The 21459-nt window shown below is 44.1% G+C and overlaps 1 protein-coding gene across 19 annotated transcripts in view; it reads left to right on the top strand.

Moving 5' to 3' along the window:
- The first annotated feature begins 4138 nt into the window (after nucleotides 1-4138).
- Nucleotides 4139-21459, top strand: part of APBB2 (amyloid beta precursor protein binding family B member 2) — a 332928-nt gene continuing 315607 nt past the window's right edge. For 13 of the 19 annotated variants that reach the window (XM_032496381.1, XM_032496366.1, XM_032496371.1 and 10 more), the window contains exon 1: nucleotides 4145-4350. The gene's annotated coding sequence lies outside the window, so the exon portion shown is untranslated. Of the gene's footprint in view, nucleotides 4351-21459 lie in introns of all 19 variants that reach the window. The other 6 variants (XM_032496409.1, XM_032496417.1, XM_032496403.1 and 3 more) reach the window with 3 other exon arrangements.

The raw sequence follows: 21459 nt of genomic DNA, 5'->3' as shown, positions 1-21459 counted from the left end.
AGTTTAGGACTAAAGGAACCAGCTAGACATGGAGACAGTCCATCAGAGGGGAGGCCTTGTTGGCACCCCCCATCCCCAAGTCACTAGGTATTTGATTATCTGCCTTATATCTGTGGGTAAGATTGGTCTAAGTTTGGGGACTATAATTCATTACTTAGGAACAAGTTCTTTCCTACTGTAGACAACAAAGTAATCTTATGAGGTCCTATCTTTGGAAGGAGAGTAAGTACAATACCTTTTCTATGTGAGACAAAAATCGCAATCCTTTTCTCTGTATTTACATTTTTCTGTATAAAATGTTATTTAAGAGTTCAAGCTCCAGGCAAACACCATGGTTCAAATCCCAGTTCTGCCACTGAATGGGTTTGTGGTGCCTTGAGTTAGTGACTCCACATTCTCAAACTTCACTTCTATTACCTAATAACATAGGGATAACAATAGTACCTAACTCATACGGTAATTGTGAGATTAAGTTAAATAACCTATGTAAAACCCTTAGCCAGTGTCTGGCACAGGCTGAGCACTCAATAAAGGTTAGCTAGTCTGTAACTAGTACCTGATTGTGATGAATTTGTACTTTACACCTCTGCATTTTGACATTCATTTGACTCTATTTTTGTGTAAGTAAAGGTATTATCCAGATCTCTAAATGTCAGAACATTCCAAAAGAGAAATACACATTCATCAAGATAAAAAAGTAGATAGGGTTCTGAAAAGTTCTTATTGTAGGTATGAGTTTTGCAGTTATTTTTGTATCTCACTTTGATTTCCATTTTGTTAAAGTATTTTTAACCAGTACAGTGGCAGATCATAATCCTAGCATTTTGTTGTGATCATTAAAATTCCCTTGGTTTAACCTCGAACAGTTCATACACCACATGATCAAGCGAAAACACTAGACGCTCTAAATGTTGACTTAAAAGATTTCTTCATGTCTGGAATTTCTGAAGAATTCCATTCCACTGTAATTGAAATATTTAATGCCTTGCCTCTGGTTATCTTAGAAATAGCTGGATAGATTGTATAGTGGTTGGATACATCAAGGACTATTTAAAGACCAATGATTTCAGAAGTAGGCATAAGTAATAGGATCTCTTTTTGTTGCCCCCATTTTGTACTTTGTAATCTTTGGACTGAAGAAATAAAAACAGCATTGTAATACAGTCTTCCACTTTGTATAGTGTTTGTGCAAATAACAAATATATTTTTTCATTAGACTGAGATGTCAAATCCGTATTCAAGGGTCAGTTCTGCTGATTGGTCTGTTAAGTAAGGAAAAGTTACAGAGAGGTCCTCTGTAACATCTAAGAGTTGATCCAGACTTGATTCTAGAATGATCTAAGTATCCTTTCAACTAAAATTCCTAGAATCTGCCTTTTCTTTCCCTCTTTGGTCCTAAAGGACTTACAGAGTTAATTTTTGCTTCCATGCTTTTTATAAACATTCTTTTGGAATATTTCATTTCCTTGGAAAACAATTCATGGGTGAGTCAGCATGGAAGGAAAAAAAATCCACTCACAATAGATATCAAAATTGCATGAGGTGGTGAAACGAGAAATGACTTTCTTTGTAAACTGAAATGAGGTATAGAGAAACCAATTACTTATTTATAAAATGAGTGCTTGGTGGAACGCTTTATGTAGCAGAGATAACGTGCTGTTACAAATGAAGCAAGACGGGGGGAGGTGGGGGGCGCAACACGGGAAGGGGTGGCATCAGGGAGTCTTCCCCACACTGCCTTAAAACGGCTACTACTATAAACGTCCCTTTCCGTAAGGAAGAAAGAAGCTGTGTCTCGGGAGGAGGACGAAGGAGGAAGCAAGAAAGCAAAGGAAGGTTAAAAGCTCCCCCACCCGAGCCCATCCTTTCTGGAAATACATAATTAAGGGAATTTCCTCCTGCAGCCATGGAACGTTCGGTGGCCGTTTCCACGTCACTATTAGGGCAGCCAAGGATTTCGCTTTTTCTGGCGGTGACTTCCCGACTCTTCCTGCGGGTTCCCAGTGGGATGCCGAACGTCGCCCTCCGCCCCGGGCGAAGCCGGGCGGCGAGGAGGCTCGGAAGCCAGGCGGAGGCCGCAGCGGCCGGGGGAGGGCGCAGAAGCGCTTCCTGCGTGAGCGCGGCCGCCGGGCCCGTTTCCGGAAGGCTGATTGCATCAGGTGTGGAGCCGGGCGCCTCCTCGGCCCAACCTGGCGGCCACTGCGCCTGCGCGCGTCGCCCCGCCCCGCCCCGCCAGCCGAGGACTCCACCGCGGGTTTTCCTCCGGGTCCAGAGGAGACCCAGCCGGGAGGGAAGGGCGCTGTTTACCGCCCCGGGACCCTAAGAGAGGGGGTGGCCAGGCCGGACTTCTGGGGAGACCCGAGGAGCTGTGGGGTCCGAGGGAATAGAGTACCTGCGGAAAGAGGACCTGCCTGAAAGGCTGGTGGCCGGTCCCGTCCTTCTTGCTGAGGGATGGGATAGTCTTGAGCTAATTTCCTCGCCTCTGTTGGCGGTAAGGATATAGGCTAGAACTAGAAGGCTTTTAAATTCAGAGTGCATTTTCCAAAAGTGGATTAAACTGCGGCCTCCGACTGTATGTGGTACACGGGCTCCATAGGTGGGTCTTGGGGTGCAGAGACAGCCCCAAGGATGAGCACTTTCATGTATTTATAGGGATTTCTCAGTGGCAATATTGTTTTTGTGTTGCCGGAAGGAGCGATATGAAGAGCGATATGACAGTTGGCCTCCAGATGGGTCTGAGGGAAATTGTTCACGGGAGCGGTTTTGGAGTGCAAATGCAGAAACCCCTCCTTCTATGAGGCATCTTCCCCCAACACTCCTTCCAACGCTACTCGAGTCTGCGTCAGGGTCCCATTATACACCCTTTTATATACACTTAGTAGATTTCCCTCCTGGCGCTTTTCATGTTTGAAATGACATTTTTGAGTGATTGTTTAGTGGATGTCTGCTCCACCTCATTGGACTAAGCTCTGTGAAGGCAGGGGTCTGGGCTTTTTTATTCACTGTTACCCCTAGGCTAACTATAAGACTTTGTGGGTCCTCAATAAATTTATGATGTTTGAAGGAAAAAAGTAACACCGGCCCCAACCTCATAGAGTACTCTCATGAAGAATAGAGACTGGCGAGGTGTGAGTTTGCTGTTTGGAGAAGGAGTGTATTCTGGAGGTTTGGGGAAGAGGATGAGTGAGGAGGAGCCATTACTTTGCAGTTACTATAAATTTACTTTTAGCATAATCCTCCTGAAGGACATCCTAGGTGTGGCTGTGTGCATATGTAGAACAGTGATTCTCGAAGGTGTAGTTCCCAGACCAGCATCACCAGCATCACCTGGGAAGCTGGATGTACAGATGCTTGGGCCACACCACAGACCTTCTCGTTCAGAGACTCTGGGAGTGGGACCCAGGAATCCGTGTTTACAGAAACCCTCTGGACGATTCTGACGCAGGTTCAAGTTCCAAAACCACTGCATTGGTGAAGAACAACCCTAAGGATGCTTTGGGGATGTCATTCCCAGGATCTGGGGCAGAGCACTGATTACTACTTACTGAGTATTCTCTTATCAGGACCTTGCTTGTCTGTTTAAATTTGAGTTACAGTTAATGTTCCTGGAGGTGAAAAGGAAATGATGCCTTTCCTTTCCTGCAGGTGTGTTTCTCCCTTGAGGTGATCTTGCTGTGATTTTTAAATCAAGGAATGGTGTGTGTGTGTGATTTGCCTGGGCTTCTAGATAGGGAGGCAGAAGAAAGGACAACTCGCCTACAAGTTGCAGCTCGGTAGGCGTGGGCAGTTCTCATCTGAGGACATTTTCCCATTATAAGGGAGTGCAGACGTGTGGGAGAAAAGACTAGCCAGAGATAAGGTTACCCAACTGCCTTTTGGTGCAGACAGACGCCGGGCCACTTGGAGGGTATGCCGGGCTGCATCGCGTTGGGGCTCAGCTCCCTGGCCCGCGTTGCCTCCCTGTCATCTTCTCAGATGAGGGAACCTTAGTCCGAGAGGCTCCGAAGCCTCTGCCTGCAGGGGTCGCACTAGGAGCGCGGCCCGCCCCCTCCTCCCCGGCTCCCGCCCCCGGCCCCGCCTTTCTCGGGATCGGCCCCCGCCCGGTCGGGCCCCTCCAGCCTCTATGCGCAGCCGCCGCCAAAGCCTGGAGAAGTGGAATCTCGCCGGCGCCGCTCCCTGCGCGGGACTCGCGGAGCGGCACTGGGCATGCTCAGTCTCCGGAGCCCGTCCAGGTCTCAAGTAGGAAGCTCGTGCGCTGCACCCGCAGCTGATTCTGGCGCTCCTGGCTGGGCGAGACTGGAGCAGAGCTGACGGGCGCCGGAGCCGAGGCGGACGCCGCGCGCACCGCCGGTGAGCCCTGCTTTCTCCTTTGCTTTTGCCCTGGACCCCGGGGCTGCCCGGGAGTGCTGGTGAGAGACCCGGGCTGCGGCATCGGCATCGGCGAGTGGCTGCGCGTAGCACTGGCGGCTGCTCCTCTCCTCCCGGCCCCGAGGGCTGCGCGGCCACTGCCGCCCGCCCAGCCGCAGCCACAGCTGCAGCAGCTGCCACCGCATCTGCAGCGGGCATCCGCTGCGGAGTCCCGTTCGCCCTGCGCCCGCGCCGCAGGGCCGGTGGCACGGCGACTGCGGGCTCACTCCTTGACTCCATCCCTCCGGCTTCTCGGCGCCGTCTTTTCCTCGGCAGCCGGGGGTCGACAGGGCCTGGGGCTGGGGAGACAGGGTTGGAGGGGGTGCGCCGGGATAGGGGCTGCGGAAGGGAAAAGTGAGGGTGGGCGCCGCGGGGAAGAGCGCACACCCCCTTGCCCTGGCACCGGCCTCCGCTGTGCGGCTGGGGCGGTAGCGCGCTCTTGTCGGGGAGTTGAAGACCCGGCTGGCTTCTCGGGGGTTCAGAGCCTGGACGCCGCGAGATCAAACGGGGAAAAGTTCATTTCTCCCTCTGAGGCGGGGAGCGTTTTAACTAGAAAATGGCTGTGCGAAGGGGACCGAATCAGGGAAGCTGGTCTTGAAAGCCACTCTGCTGCCCGCCGGGCGGAATGGAGGGTTGAACGCTAGAAATGACATTTGTGCTAGGAAAACATTGCTGGACGGGGATAGGGAAGCGGGGTCCCATAGGAACAATGAAAGGTGATCTTGACGTAGGCGAAGGGATCTAGAACTGAGGGGTCAGGGGCGAAAGGCCGAAAGAGCGTGGGGCTTGAATTAAAAAATTAATGAGAAATTGGAGAAATCAGATTTCGAGTTGTGGTCGTTTTGTAGTCAAGCTCTGCTCAGTTTAAGCCACGACTGTCACAGACTGTAGTGGATGGACTGAGTGGTTGGGGAGGGCCAGCATTAAGGTCAGTGTCCGAAGCTCAGACAAGACTGGACCCAGTTTTAAGAAGTCCCTCAGTCACCCGCTTTATGTTGCGCCTGATGACTTAGGTAAAATATTTAAAGGGTTGTCATAAAATGCTGCCAGCAGTGGTGTTTGAATTCCAAGAAATGAGGAAACTTTGTGAGGTTGGCCTTGGTTTGACATTTGTTTTAACATTTCACTGATTTAAAAAGCAAACAGTGGCTTTCCTGATCCATTGTTCTGGTTTTTGTCCCTTAAGTCTTTGACTACCCCCCCACCATGGTTTTAAAATCTTGTCCTCAAATGGCTATGACAATTAAGAATATCTGAATTCGTGTAGCAGACCTTTCAGGAAGGGGGATTTCTTTATGAACTTAGGTAGCCGCTTTGTTGTGTTTTTAGTTTGCTTGAAAGCAGTATTTACTCAGCAGTTGTTTATTGTAACTTGCAGAGTCCTGGAAATGGCACTGTTTTGAAAACAAGGCATTGGTGGAGAGGATGGGGAACCTCCACGCTGGGGGAAATGCTGAGAACACAGGTGGCGGTAGAATACAATGGGCTTGTAGTTGGAACTCCAGGGAGAAAACAGATGCAAAATTTCTGTAGCTGTCCCTTGGTCGTTAACTTATTGGATGACCCCGAAAAATCATTCAGGGTCTTTATAAGCTGGGTTTGGTCTAGATGCTTGCTCAGAACTTTTGAGAAAGGACTCTAAAGTTGAGATCCTTTTCCAGGGAAGGTGTTTTTAACATACTTTCATTCTCTCTTCAAAAGGATACTTTTAATTAATAATTCACCTGCAAGGAGTCAGCACAGTCCCACTTTCTAAAACTTTTATAAAGTGGTAGTAGAAAACTCAGTGCGCTGAAGTGTAAAATACTGGCGTTTTATAGATAACTGGAGTAACCAGAATACTGACTGAAAAATTATTTAGGGAAAGACTACTAAATGGTGTAAGAATCCACATGTACAAAGATAGAATACTGTAAGCTGTTAACTCTTTTTTATGTCATGTTTCAACTTTTTAATGACTATTTTCTTTCCCTGCCAACAGAGAAACAAACATTGAATTCCACCCCCTTTTTCTTTTTTATTAATCATGAATCAATCAGGAATTAATACTTGAAAGGCTTACCATTATACTAAAACAGTGTTACGCTGATTACCCTGATTTCACAGTATCTAAATTTATCTTTTAAGAGAAATGGAATGTTGTGTTTCTATACCTTCTTCAGTTATGCTATTAAAATAGCCAATACCCTGCTGATATAACACCTGAAGTTTTCCAGGGGCATAGGACAGACTTTTAGGAGAGTATTGTAAGAAAGTATTACTAGTTATGGAGGTGATACTTATTTTTTTGTTCCATGTTAAGGAAACTAGGGTTTGTTCAATACTTACTGTGTGTCAAGTCTGATACTCAGCTTCTTACATATATTATCTTATGTGTCCGTATCTTTGACATAAATTTCAGCTTCCCAAGAAAAATCCCTCTGAGGAGGGGGGCAGTCCTCTGCTTGCACAGCAATAGAACTTGAAAGTTTCATCTCATATGAGACTAACTTCAACTGGTTTCATTATTATTCAGTAAGCATTCGCTTCTAAAACATATTTGGTTTGTTATTTAGAATTAGATTTGATTGGAACAGCATGTCTCAAATGATTTGAATGTTTTTTAGAAGCTTCTGTGCAGATTTAAAAAACTGTTTTATGTTCATTTGTCTTCAGCAGTGTTGTACTACCAACAAATAAACTTAAGGAAGTTAAGCCCAGATTACCCATTTTAATTGTACGTATTAGTGCATATTCTGCGTGTTGACATGTGTTGATGGTGTTTCTTTTGGTTGAAATGTTTTGTCACAGGCAGAGGGACAGACTCTCCACTTTAGATAAAGAGTCAGGTGGGATTTGGTGGAAAGATCTCCAGCCAGGGACTCCCAAGACTTATTTCTGGGCCAGGGGTCATCCGCTACTTAAATTTACTCTGTAGCCTTGAGAAAGTCAGTCCACCTCTTTGGGTCTCAGTTTTCCTATCTGTAAAATGAAGGAGTTGCAGTAGAATGCACCCTCTGGGCTTCTGTTGGGCCTTCTTGTCTCAGTAAAAGGATCTGTGATGCAGCCATTTGAAAAGATGGGACTAAGTCTGGCCTGTCGTGCTTTGTGGAATACCTTTCCTTTTTGGCCAGTTCCTACATCCCTTTTAGTTTTTAATTTGTCAAAGAATGGTTGGCATAAAATTAACTCTGTGATGCTGCCAAGTTTAGGTAGGAGATAAGTTAATGCTTGATTTGGGTAAAGCTGTTTAGATACTTGAAACAGTTTTATAGCATCTTCTGAGGGGAGATTCTGCTCTTGGGCACTTAGATCATCTGAGAAAGAAGCTTCCTCTGGGGCTGCAGAGGAGTGTCCTGTGCCTTGGTTGCTAGGGCCCACCCACGTAAAATTTTGGCAAGCTTTTCCCCATGTCCGTGTGCTGTCTCTTCAGCTCTTGACCAGAAATGCAGCCCTTGGCCTCTGGAATAAAATTAACATTATTTCATGTTAGTGTCATTACTCTTTTGAGCAGGTGCCCATGGTTGGCTGCTGCTATAGCAGGAGTGATAGCTGTTGGAATGCACCTACGTGAACTTTTTTGGGGGTGCTGGGGCAAGCTATGATGATGGGGCAGAGAGCCAAGGAAACCTATCCTATTTGGTATTTGCAGTGTATTTTGCTTTTTTGTTTTTCTTTTTTGTATTTTGCTTTTAAGATGCTCACAAAACTCAGCCTCATTAACCTTTGAGGCAGGTGATGAGAAGCCAGAGTTATCAGCATTTAAATAAGTGATAATAAGTAGACAGTGAGTCTACTGCTTCTGATCATAACCGGGCTCTGAGATTGCTGGGCCCCTGGTAGGAGTCGGGCAGTAACTCCCAACACCAGATGAGAGCTGGAAGAGAGGAGGCACACGGAGGGTGGAAGATCAAGTCATCACAATTTGACAAGAAGAAAGAAGCCCTGACGGGTTTGAAGGTATTAGAGGCCATTGCGTGTAGTTACAGGAGACATTTATTTTCTACACAATCTTATTTCCATAATATTTGAATCTTAGCTAGTCTTCTAAGCATTGAGCAAATGCTCAGACAGGCATCATTTTTATAATCAGGAAAAAAGTGACAGTGTATCATTGATTGGTATATAAAATTTGCAGGTTCATATGGACAATGATGGAAACAATGAATGGTTTGGAATTACGGATTAGAGTTTTTCTTCATTGTTTGTTAATGATTTGATAGTGGTTATAAATAAAGCAAACCATTCTGTCCTTTGTCTCTTGGGGAAATCGTGCAAAATTTTGTCCGCTAGGTAATAATAGGTTTTTGAAGTGTAACTCGACTGGAAAGTATGCTTCAGGAATGCTTGGAGTGGGAGGAAGCGTGGTTTTTTTTTTTTTTTTTTTTTTTTTCTTTTTCCTTTTCAAGTTGACTAAAAAGAATGCACTTTTGGAAGTGAGCTAGGAGAAGTGTGCTTTTAGAAGGATGAGGTTGAGGAGAACCTGCAGAACTCCAGAGAGTGATGGGGAATGCTGTTGTTGAAAAAAGAAGGCTTGGCATTACTAGTGGTGTGGAATGTAGCATTTCCCAAATCGCTGCCCTATGAATCAGATCTCAGCTTCTACACAATTTATAAGTAACTGAGTGTCTAATACACGCACATCACAGTGCTAGGACTGCTGTCTGTTGGTGATGTTTCCTCCATCCTTATCCAAGTGATAATGATGACCATGTAGTGAATATTTCATAAGTGTGTTCCAATAAAAAGATGTGTTGTTTTCTCTGGGATTATACCATTCTGTTAGGGGGTAAGATTTCAGATATGAATTGATGGGAATATTTTTATTTGGCAGCTTAATGGTCCATGAAATTGATCAGTCTGGGAATCTGGGCCTGAGATGGAGAGAGCTCTACCCTCAGGATGAAGCTGAGTCGTGGAGACTGGGCCAGACTGGAGCTTGTGGGTGGGCTGATGGGGCCTCTGGGCCTTCCAGGAATGTCAAGTCACTGGAACAGACCCAAGGTCTCAGGAGCTGAGAAGCAGCTAATTTTGAAAGTGCTCTGGGAACCAGCAACTATTTTTGAATTATAGCCCAAGAATGACAAGGAAAGCATCAAGATGAAAGATGAGTTTCTGAGAGAGCAGAAAGGACAAGTGACTGAAATGTCAATTTTAGCAAGCAGGGCCTCAAAATGACAGATCTTGGTGTTTGTTTCATCGCGTGCAGGCCTCTTTCTGCCAAAATAGCACGCTTTAGCAATTCAGGGTTGGTGATTCTAGGAAATGCTGATGGAGTTAAAGCCACAGAACTAAGATTTGTGTTATAGCCAGTTTGGTTTGGACCTCTGCTGTATCATGCCCTCCAGGATGGGCCTTGATAAAGCACTAGAGGAAGTTTACGAATAATTTACTCATGGAATTCGTATTATTCACCTTTAGTCTGAGTTGCTGTTAGGGGGTGGGGGGTGAGTAAAACAAAACAAAACAAAACAAAACAAAACAAAACAAAACAAAACAAAACCAAAAACCCTGCAAATTATTTCTGGGTTTTAAAGAGTAGCTTAAGGAAATAGGTAGTAATGTATTTTCAGATAATACTTTAAAGATCTGTGCTTAGTACTATTTGGATCTCATTGGTCATAATAATAATGTATGATTAATATTGTGGAACTCTTACTTTGTGCTAGAGCTTTGTAGCTTTTACCCTATTTAATTCTTACAAACCACTGTGGTGCTGTTCCCATTTTACAGATAAGGAAACTGAAGTCCTTTTCACTAAAGGCTACACAGTGAACACTGATGCTTGACCTGGAACTGTAATCAATACAGAGGAGTCCATGAGTTGTTGAGGAACTGACAGGGAGAAGTAACATATTAATTAAGGGCAAGCTCTGCCTGCTGCTATAGAGGGAACATTTCACTTAGTCTTTTGGGGTACCTCCTTTCTTCTCCTTTTATAGGTGAGGAAACTATGGTTCAGAAACATTAAAGGACTTGCCCAGGCTCTAAACAAAGCCTGTATTCTTCTTCTTCACATCACAGCATGAAACTTTCCTAAATTCAGCCTTTGGGGAAAAAGGTGAAATTTTCATCTTTCCTCCATTTTCAAAATGGACATTAATCTAAATCTGCATACTGAGTGGTGGAGCTGTTGCCTCTCGGTTATGGCTCCAATGTGCATTTCTTTCCTCTGAACACAAATTGAGTAGTAGGAAAATCCAGATATAATTTCTAAATATGTTTGAAACTAAGGGTGGCTGTGTTGAATCTTTCTGGGCAGATGCCAGTCTAGGATATTTCTGCTATAAATAAAATGCACCAGAATCTGATTGGTTGTCACATGCCAATCAGGAGGCAGCATTGGGGTGACAGAGGCCTCTGGTGACTGGAGAAAGTTGATGTGAGGATTTCAGAGCTTCTCCAGCAGCCCTGAGGCCGACTTGAGGCTTCTGGCTACTCGAGTGATGGGTCTGGAGTGAGAGTGGTGGGTGCCTCTTCCTGGTAGCATTCTGCATGCTCCTGGTTAATGGCTCTGTTCTTACCTTCTGATCTTCATTTGGTTTCCCAAGTAGACCTTTGTCCTGGGCAAGAGTCAGTTAGCACACCCGCCACACTGAGGATCTCGATTTGCTGGGCAGTACTGTGTGTCAGTGGAAGTTATGAATAAATAGAATTTCCTTAGCATGAGTTAGGTTTCTTGAGCTGATTCACTATTGGGTGAATGAATATAATTGGAATTTCTGAGCAGGGCTGAACCATGGTCTGGACTCACAGTGAGCTTCAGAGGGGTATAGATACTTCAGGAAACACTGATTCAACCTCAGATTCTGACCAGAGGCTCTTATCCTCCCCACTAACCAAGCTTTATTTATTGATAGCTTTTCCAGATCACTAGTGAAGACAGACATGCATTCAGTTGGGGTCGCCCAGAAAGCTTGGCTTCATTTGCCCATGCCTTTGTTCAGCAAATGGTTCCTGAGCAATGCTTTGTGCCAGGTACGGTGTGAAGTTCAGGAAGATGGAGAGGAGTGTACCAGAGCATCTTCATCAGGTGCTGCAGTAGGGGCACGCGGGTGAGGCTCTGAGGGGATGGAGAGTCGGGAGCCGTACAGAACAGGAGTGGTGGCAAAGGACTGCTGTAAGCCCCACTGCGGAAAACCCTTCAGCTGTCTCCTTTTCCATGTTTCTCTGACTCAGTGGAACTGGTGTAGCCTGCCATCCGACACCTAGGATTTGCTGCTGCTTCTAGAAAGGACCTAGAGATTTGGCCTTGAAATGTCTATGGCTGTGGTTCTCAGAGGGGGCAGTTTTGCCCCCCACCCCGGGAACACTTGGCAATACTCTCTGGAGACATTTTTGATTGCCATCATGGTGGCATCAAGTGGGTGGGGACCAAGGATGCTGCTAACTCGTCCAAGCGCAGGACGGGCCTAGGGGGTACCTAGAGGTTCGGTGGTCACAAGCCAGACTCTCAGGATTCCAGTACTGCTCTGCAATTCCATAGCCACGTGGTCGTGGATGTCACAGTTACATTTGGGCAACAGAATTACATGGCCCAAGTTTCCTCACGGTGTGGTTGTTATGAGGATTTCATGGGTGAATGAATGATAAGGGCTCACAGCAAAACTTGGCATAAGGTAAGACCTTAACAGTTATTATTATTTTTAGTTTCAAGCAAAAACTTTAGCTTTTGACTCTGAAGAGCTGGAATTTAGTTTGGAGAATCCAGGATAGCCGAGCAAACCTGTGGCACCACCTCTCAGTTTGCTTTGCTGTAAGAATTGCGCATTGTTTTTGTTTCTCTGGTTCCTTTTTGTCCATGGCCTTTATTTCCCACTGTTTCCATCTCTTGATTCTAGGACTTTCAATAGCTTTGCCTTTCATCCTTTTTTTTTCCCCCCAGGGATCCAAATTTATGCCTTTAATGAACCTTCCCCCTAGAGGACTGGGAAATATATTTATGATTTTCCTTAGCTCTGTCTATTTTGGGAATGGTGAGAAGACGGGAAGCAGGTCAGGGGAGACGTTGCATTACTTCCTGATCATCACAGCTCCCTTCTCTATAAAACTCCGTGCAGGGTTGAGAGGCAGGTGGTACTGCCTGCTGAGTAACTCTTCCCTCTGCGCCCACCAACTCCACCCCCAAGTTAGGTGCCTGCTGTTTCCAAAATACCCTGTAATTAGGTCACAACATTATCTGCCTGTTTGAAATCATTTCTAAAAATCAAAGCAAAGACTCTGACTGTCTCAGTGGGATTTGCAATGTCTCTGTCCTCTACTTAGGGGCTTTGCAGAGTTGTTCTGAAAACAAAAGGAAGCAAACTTGTTATCTCAATTAGGTGGCAGTCTCTAGGCAGTCTGTGGCCTAGAACTGTGTTGTATTTTCACTTGCAAATATGCTCAAACCATGATCCTTTCTGACTTTCGGCAAGGAGACGAGCTTGTGGACTCCACTCTACTCAACAGATCAGATTTACTTTTGAATTTTCATAACATGATTTACTTTTAAATGTTTTTTTTTTCATTTGGTGTTTTGAATGGTATTAGCAGACTAGAGAAAAATTAAATTCAGTTGATAATAGCTATCTAATTCTTTCCCCACGACACAGTCCTCTCTCCCCCGAATGAGAGCAGTGGCCTCTCGGTGGCCTCCTGGCTTGTCCAGCTCCATTCATTCAGTTTGGCTTCCCAGGCTCTGGGCGCTGTTCCAAAGGATGTACATGGAAACTGACCAGGACAGCCACTGCCTCTGCCTGCTCGACGCTGTCGGTCTGTAGGGAAAGACTGACAGCTAAACAACTAACTACGGTAAATGTGATGTGTACTACCGGAAGCATTCATTGCTTCCCAGACCAGCACCTGCCCTGGCTGGGTGTGGGGTGTGCGTCAGGCAAGGCTTCCCAGGAGAAGGGATGCTCAGTCTGTCCCACTGCACCCCTGGTGCCTCCGTCTCTACAGCTGACTGGGACGCCCTGACTGCCAGCCATTTCTGATAGGGTGCCTCCACTTTCCTTCCCATCATTTCGCCTCTCACCTAGGAATCTGCAGCTCCTTCTTCGTGGCCTCTCCTTGTTCTCAACACTGCCTCCGAGGTGATCTTTTGAAATGTAGGGGTCTGGGCACGTCCCAACCCTCAGGGCTCCTTGCTGCCCTCTGGAGGAGCTCAGCTCCTTGGCGCTGCACCTGACCCCTTTCATGATCTGCTGAGCTCTCTGTCTTGTGCTGAGCTCCAGCCTCACTGTTCTTACAAGGTGCCAGGTTTTCTTGGGCCTTTTATCCTGTTCCCCTTGCCTGCAACCATTCTTACCATCTGCCTCTTCTTTACCTGCTTGACTTTTTTGCTCCTCCTTCAGGAAGTAGCTTAATCATCATCCACCTCAGTGTGTGTCAGGATGACCCGAGGGCTTATTAAAACACACATTGCTGGCCCCACCCCAGAGTTTCTGATCCCACAGGTCTTTGGTGTGGCCTGATGCAAGTTTGCACTTCTAACAACTTCCCAGGTGATTTTGATGCTGCTGGTCTGGGGACCTCACTTGGAAGACCACTGGGGTACATAGTCACCCGGGACAGGGTGACTGGCTCGTCTCGCTCCCCCAGTAGACTCCTTACGCCCACTTACAGCCCGCCTTTGTTGTCACACAGGGTTGTAACCATTTACTTCCCTGACTCCCCTCCTCAGCTGCTAAGTTCTCGAGGGATATACTGTGACTTCCTGATCGTTGTGTTCCCAGTGCTTAGGAAGTCCTGGGTGCTTGATAAACATTTGTCAAAGAATGAGTATATGAATGGAAAAGAATTTTATCATTGGAGGCTTTGATAAATATGCCCCAGGATATTTTCAGCATCTAGTTTTCCTGAGAGTTTATCCCCGATTATGATGATGTTAATGGGTTGGTATGAGTTAATGTAAGAGCTGGTTAACTTTGTGGTTTTATGTTCAAATTCTAGAGAAGTCTAAGGGAGGGGCTCACTTTAAACCCATTATTGTTTCCGGAAGGACTCAGAAATACATAGTCTTCTTATAGTGGCTCAGTATGAAAATATGTGTCCACAGGAAATGCAGATGTCATTTAATTTAGCAACCACAGCATAAGCATGGCCTCTTTATTTGAAATAATAAATCATATTGAACCCAAATTAAATATAAACAGATGTGTAAGTAATCATTTCTCCAAACCAGAGGGAGGGATAGCCAGAATACCTCATTTACTTACTCATTCTGCAAAAGTTTATTAAGCTCTTACTATGTGCCAGTGGGCCCTGAGGGTATGGCACTGAGTACCACGCTCTGCTGTCTTCGTGCGAGAGGTTATGAAGAACATGGAGACGGGGATGTGATGCAAAGTGCCTAGCAGGTATTTGGTCCTAGTAGGTGACTACTGAGCTGTTTCCTGAGTGGCAGTAATTGGTGGCCATGTCGAGATCATGACATGGAGAGGAGCAATTTCAGGCCAAGAGAATGGTGCAGGGCCTCACTTCAAAGCATCTCTTTGAAGGCAGGGATAAAGTAGGAGTTTGGGATTCACAGATACACACTACTACATATAAAATAGATAACAGCGACCTACTGTATTACACAGGGAACCGTATTCAGTATCTTGTAATAACCTATGATGGAAAAAGAATACATGTATGTATGTATGTATAACTGAATCACTTTGCTGTGCACCTGAGACTAACACAACATTGTAGATCGACTATACTTCAATTAAAAAACAAGGATAGTCAAGGAATACATTAGAAAAAAATCTTTTCAAGGAGCCCTGATGTTCCTGTAGTCCCAAAAACTGGATTGATGTCGCCTTGTTATTGTGCCTGCTCTTCTAGGCCTCGGCTTCTAACCTTCCTCCCATGTCCTCGAAAGCACTGTTCCCCAAAGTGATTGGAAACTCAAGTGGTTGGGAATACATTGTGAATAAAGGTTTCTGCCGTTAAATTCAGAAAGCTGCATCTACCCACTCTCCCCAGCAACATATTCAAGACGTCCTGCTGGAAAGAGGCTAATTAACTTCATTTAATCTAGCATTGGCCTGTGGGTCCATTTTGCTCAGTTTCTTCTGAACTAGTGTTTCTCCGTGCGCGCCGTGGACAGCCAACTGTAAAGGTCCTGCTTTGCGTGCACCTAGAAGAACAACTCACGTGAGGCAGACTGCTCTTTGTTCACCCCCCAGCAGCTTTCTCATCTTTGTAGAGGCCGTAGCATCTTTGGTGGGGACAGGATTTCTCATACTGGTTTTGCTCATGCCTCGTGCTCAGTTGAACAGTGCCACGACTTGAGGCCAGAGATCAGTTGTGTTTAGAGCCCGAGAGGTCATTGCTCATTCAGTGCATTCAGGGGAGGAGCTGGCTATAATGCCCTCGAGACTCAAGCCATTTCTGCACTGCTTTTGCCTCAGTGAGTGAATGGAGAGTGGTTTTTGACCTGAATTGTTCAAATTATGACTGCATTCTGTCTTCTTTTGGGTATCTAAACAGTGCCTAGGAGGTCAGCTGACTCTAGGTGGAAGGCGGGAGAGAGGAGTGACCTGCTGGAGTGGCTGAGGGTGAGCATTAGGGATGAGAAAAATAAACCTGGGGGTCAGGCTTGGTTAACACTGGACTGGAGTTTTCCTGACATTTTAGAATCTGAATCCCAATGTAAAATACACACACACACACACACACACACACACACACACACACACATTGGCTTTTAGATTTCCTTTGTGTTGAGATGTGTTTAGTTTTGGTCCTTCCTGAAGTCAGAGCAGGTGGGCTAGGTCTGTATCTTTGAAGAGTCTTATTCTCTGACCAGTCTGGTTCTTGTTTGGCACAGAGCCAGGAAAGGGTCTAGGTGGGGTGAGCTCACTGAAAATTTTCATTTGAGGAAGAGCCTGGGATGAGTCTTTTTGAGAGAATATTTATGTGGGGAGAATAATCAGAGTAAAAGGGTGTTTGGTTCAGTTGTCAGGGATGGGAAGAAGCTCCTCTCCTGTGCTGCTGATTTTTTGTGCTTGGGGCAGTTTCTAGAAAGTTGAAGCAGCACTTCACTAAACAGAGGGTTAAAAGAAGCTGCAGATGTAGATGGAACAGCCCCCTAAACCCTCCACCCAGGGAAGAGCCAGGAGTGGAGCACTGGGGAGAATTAGGGCTTGGAGTCCCTTGGGGGTTCCTTCTGGTTCTGGGAACTTACACTTTGAATTTGCAGTGATTAGTCTTTTTTGGTCCCCCTTGTCAGTGTCCTCTTTTCATGGCATCGGCACTTTCCCTGAATGAGACAGGAGATTTAACGTGAAAGCAGATAAGTTGGATACCATGAATGTGGTCAGGACTTCCATGTCTTCAACCGTCTATTACCTCGAAATTCAGGGGTGAAAGTCTCCGGCATTCGAATTAAATATATTCCCATGATTTGAGCAGAAAGTGTATGAGCAGCGGTGCAACAGAAGTAACGCTCCCCGCTCTTATTCATGAGACTATGCAACTGGGTCAGTGTCGTTTTCTAAAAATGTCTCTTCTTCCAGGACTTGGGGTTATTTGTGCTAAAATAAATAAAGGAAGTCTTGCATTCCATCAACTTACGTATAATGGTCTCCCGATCAAAGTCATCTCCTGCTGACTCGAGTTTTATTTTAGCTTAAATCATTTTCCTTTACTGGTATTAGATCCTGCTGTTATGTGTATATTTTACAAGCTCCAAGTAGAAACAAGAAACAAAAATAAGATGTGGCGTTTTATTGAATTTTATCTTTTCCACCCTTTTGTTCTGAGAACGTGTGGCTTACAAGAGAAGCCAATAAAAATAGACAACTGGGGAGAGTGTTGATTTTTGGCATTATTAGCTTTATTTCTTGTAAAGAAAATGGGATTTTCATTAGATGCTGTTGTGTGGTTTTCCACTGAGAATAGTGGGATGGATGGCCACAGTCATAGACGATATACATTTTTGCTTAACATTTAAATGATTGTTGTATGAATGTTTGTAAAGGTGTTACTTTCTGCAGCACCAACAATTCAACAGTGTGGTACCATTTTGCCGAAAAAAATTTCCTTGTATTAGAGTGAAACTTAAGGCAATTTAAACTTACTTCTATCATAGGAGAGCTCGGTGGATACAACTTTTTTTTGGGGGGGTGGTTGGGGAGGTAATTAGGTTTATCTATCTATCTATCTATCTATCTATCTATCTATCTATCTATCTATTTATTTATTTATTTTTTGGAGGAGGTGCTGGGGATTGAACCCAGGACCTCATGCATGCTAAGCATGCACTCCACCACTTGAGCTATACCCTCCCCCACTGGTGGATACTAGTTTTCATGAAAGCACATTTACTTTTCCTTAGTGTTGACCTTGAAAGTTAACTTCTGAAATACTTGCAGATATATCGTTTTGATAGATGGTTTAGCTAAAAGAAGAGGGTGCCCAACGTGATGCAGTTATAAAGTTTTGTTTGCAGAAAGCAAAAGATGATGAGAGAATGGGTAGAAATGAACAAACATTTCATGGTGATGTTGTGGGTGACTTTGTTGGCTTTCTCTCTCTTCTTCCCCAGCCATCCTCAGTGTTTTTATATCCTTTTAGCAGTGAGAAAAAGGGAAAATTGTAATTCTTCTGTATTCATTTTTAATTCATCTAAAGGATATGCATTTCAGGGGTGTTTCTTCGAGGAGACTAACTGGGAACAGAGAGAACTGCTTGCTATGCTTAGTGACACAAGCCAGTCACCAAAGGGAAAGTATTGTATGAAGGTACTTAGCTGTGATGCCTGGAGAAGACAGAGTCATAGAGACAGAGAGTGGAAGGGTGGCTGCCAGGGTCTGGAGGGAAGAGGTGGTGGGGAGTTAGTGTTTAATGGGTCCAGAGTGTCAGGTGGGGAAGATGAAAAAGTTCTGGAGATGGATGGTGGTAATGGTTACACAACAGTGTGAATGAATTTAATTCCACATAACTATACACTTAAAAATGCCTAAAATGATAAATTTTGTTATGTATATCTTACCACAAAAAACCCAAAAGTTTAACAACAACAAAAATCAATAAATTAAAAAACAAAAAACAAAAAACAAAAAACAAAACCAGTCCTGGGTCTTCACCAGCCCAGGTACTGTGACTCAAGGAGTCTCGACTGATTGTCATTTGGAACCTGGAGGAGGAATTAATTTGCTTTGGATTGAAGCACCTCAGGGCCTGTCCTAACCTCTGTGCAATCTGCCACCGGGGCTGAGGCTCTAAGGGATGGGAGGGCAAGGACCCCAGGAGCTGGGGAAGGTGGAGGTGCCACTCACCTGAACCTGACCCTGAAAGCTTTCAAAAGCTTTCTTTAGTGTGGAACTAACACTGACCCAGATGCAAATTGTGAACTGGGTATGCTCTATGTGGGCCATGTTTTTGACTGTGTGTGTTACTGACTTCTACTTGGGGATGAAGTGATTTGGTAAAAATTAATCTTCATTGGGATGTCCTCAAAAACCGTGGCACCTTTCACATTTATACTGCTGAGTGTGCCCTTATAGCCAAATGACCAGGTGGCAGAACCCTTCTTTTGCTTGTCTGTGTTGTTCTAAAGAGAGCATAGACTTTAGATCTGGACAGAATCCACTTCCAATTTGGGCCCTGCCCTGGGATAGGTGGGTAAAAGCAGGTACCCTGCTGGAGCCACAGTTTCTCCATCTATAGAATATCTAGAATGAATGATACCTACCTGGGTGGGTGGGGGTTTTCTGTGATAATGTGAAAATGTGTGCTATAAAGTGAACAAGATACTTACTTTCTTGATTTCCTGTTGTAGAAATGATCAGTAGGTTGACCAGACATTCTAGATTAACTCCACATATTTTACTGTGCTATGGAAGATGGTCCTTGATCAAAAACTTACATACTATTTAGGATTAAAATATTTAAAAAGTTAATTCTTAAAAAAAAAAAGGCTGATGGGGAGACATTTGTTATTGGTAATAGGTTTTTAATGCTTTATATTCAACTCCATGGTCTTGGTGATATTTGTTACCTCACTCCTCCCCTTTTAGTGTCTTCAGAGAACGTGGTGGCAGTTCCTCAGTGTGTTTGATGCCTCATATTGTAGTTGGATAGGTTTGGAAGACCTACGGTTTGGGATTTGATCCTGGATCAGTGTCTTATCAGTAGAAGTGACCTACTTTTTCTCACCTGAAGGAGGACCTAGAGAAATGATAAGGCTTCATGTTTATTGAGCACTTACTGTGACACAACAGTCACTGTGATGAACGCGTTACATGGAATCACTGGGCGCCTCACCTGTATGAGATAACTGCTGCAGTTATCTGCAAAGACAGGTGGGGAAGCCAGGTTGTCCAAGGGCACCCAGCTCGAACAGGTGGTAGGCTGACGGTAGATTATGAGGACAGAACTTGGCTTGGTAAATGTGAATGCAGGTGCTTGAGTGCATACACACAACCTTAAATCAATATTTCCCTGAGACTACAAGAGCTACCGGATAGCAAAAGCAGGAATTTCCCAAGAAGAGAGAGTCTAAGGACCAACCAGCATGAGAAAGCTCATGTCAGAGACACCAACTGCATTGGTTGTAATTGTAGCTGCTTTGCATTTTTTTCTAACTGCTGTTTAAACAAAGACAATGTCTACACCCTGTAGGGTGATATATACTTTTAAAGGATGTAACTGGGATTGTGATTTTTTCTTTAGGAAAAAAAAATCAGTTATTTCTCTAATCACTGAGCATTCTGTCCTGCGAATGCCCTCAGTGTAATTAGGAAGGATAAGCTCCAGCCGCCAGGGGTGAGCGACTGGCGGTCTCGAAATGTTCTGTAAATATATTAGTCTGAAAATTGCATTTTAATGTGGTGTACTAGCAAAATTGAATTTTACTTGCTAAATTATTCCCTGTTAATAGTGGTCTTTTCCTACAGGAAGTCTGTTACTTTATTTTAAAAATAGGTCATTTGTTTCTTCCAAAATAATTGAACCATCCTTTAGAATAAGCCGTTACTACTTCCATTTCTGTTTGAATCAAGACAATGATGGAATACAAGAAAGTAATGGGATTTCAGGTCCAGAATTTGATTTTGGGAATTATCATTTTCCCTACGAAATTTGCTTGGACTAGCCTTGGTATACTGTGCATCCTGACTTAAATGCTGTATTTTGATATTTAAAATGAGTTAAGGCAACTTTGTGGTCCTTTTTTGCCATCTAGGTGAGATGTATTCATGTAATTAGTTATCAATGATGTCATCTAAGAAAAACATTTCAAAGAATAATTCTTGAGTAGTGAGTTGGTTAATAATTACTTATGCTTGAGAATTTCCCTAAGTCTATTTAAAGGGCCAAATTCTGAATTAGCCTGTTTTGGAAATTTCTGGTTGTTTCCTTAGCACACAGAGAAAGTCAGGTTTCCAGTGTGTGGCGAATGTGTTTCACATGATTAACAGCTGAACAAAGCACAGTTGGTGTAGGGTGAACCCACAAGTCTGACGGAAGACTCTGGAAGGATAGGGAAGCTATCAATGGGAGAAACTTGAAACACATGTGTTTACTTGCATAACTGTGTACTTCATTTACATGTTTCCTTGAGGGCTGATTTTTGTTAATAAAAATTTTCAGGCTGCATGTAATCTTAATCTGTTAGCTATAAACCCCAAAGAATCAAAAGAAATGGACACTTCTATTAATTTTAAAAGAAAATATCAAATGATTATAGGTCACTGTTATAGAATATTGTTGAATTACTGTTCATTGGTCAGAACTCGAAAGTATTGCCTTAATGGAAGAAATGGAGGTGTATGCTTAATTAAAAGAGTGGGAAGGTAAGCAGATTATAAGTATTTTATTTTGAATTTTTCTGGTATGCTACTGGCTTCCATTCTAGGGAAATACATGCTTTTTTTTATGATAAACAAAGCTTCTCATTTACTTAAAATATGTTTATATTTTGATTGTGTTCTGTTTACCTTGTATGTAAAGAAACCCTTGAATCTCAAACATCTTACCACCACTCTGTATTCAGAGGAGTGATTTGAGAACAAGCAAATCTTGCACCAATCAAGAGGATTAACTAGTTAGAAAAACTGAGTCATTTTTCTGCATCTCTGGAGTCAGTTGCATATCAGG

This window comes from Camelus ferus, chromosome 2 (genome assembly GCF_009834535.1).
Source record: "Camelus ferus isolate YT-003-E chromosome 2, BCGSAC_Cfer_1.0, whole genome shotgun sequence".
Lineage (NCBI taxonomy): Eukaryota > Metazoa > Chordata > Mammalia > Artiodactyla > Camelidae > Camelus > Camelus ferus.
This window is presented reverse-complemented; position numbering and strand designations above follow the sequence as displayed.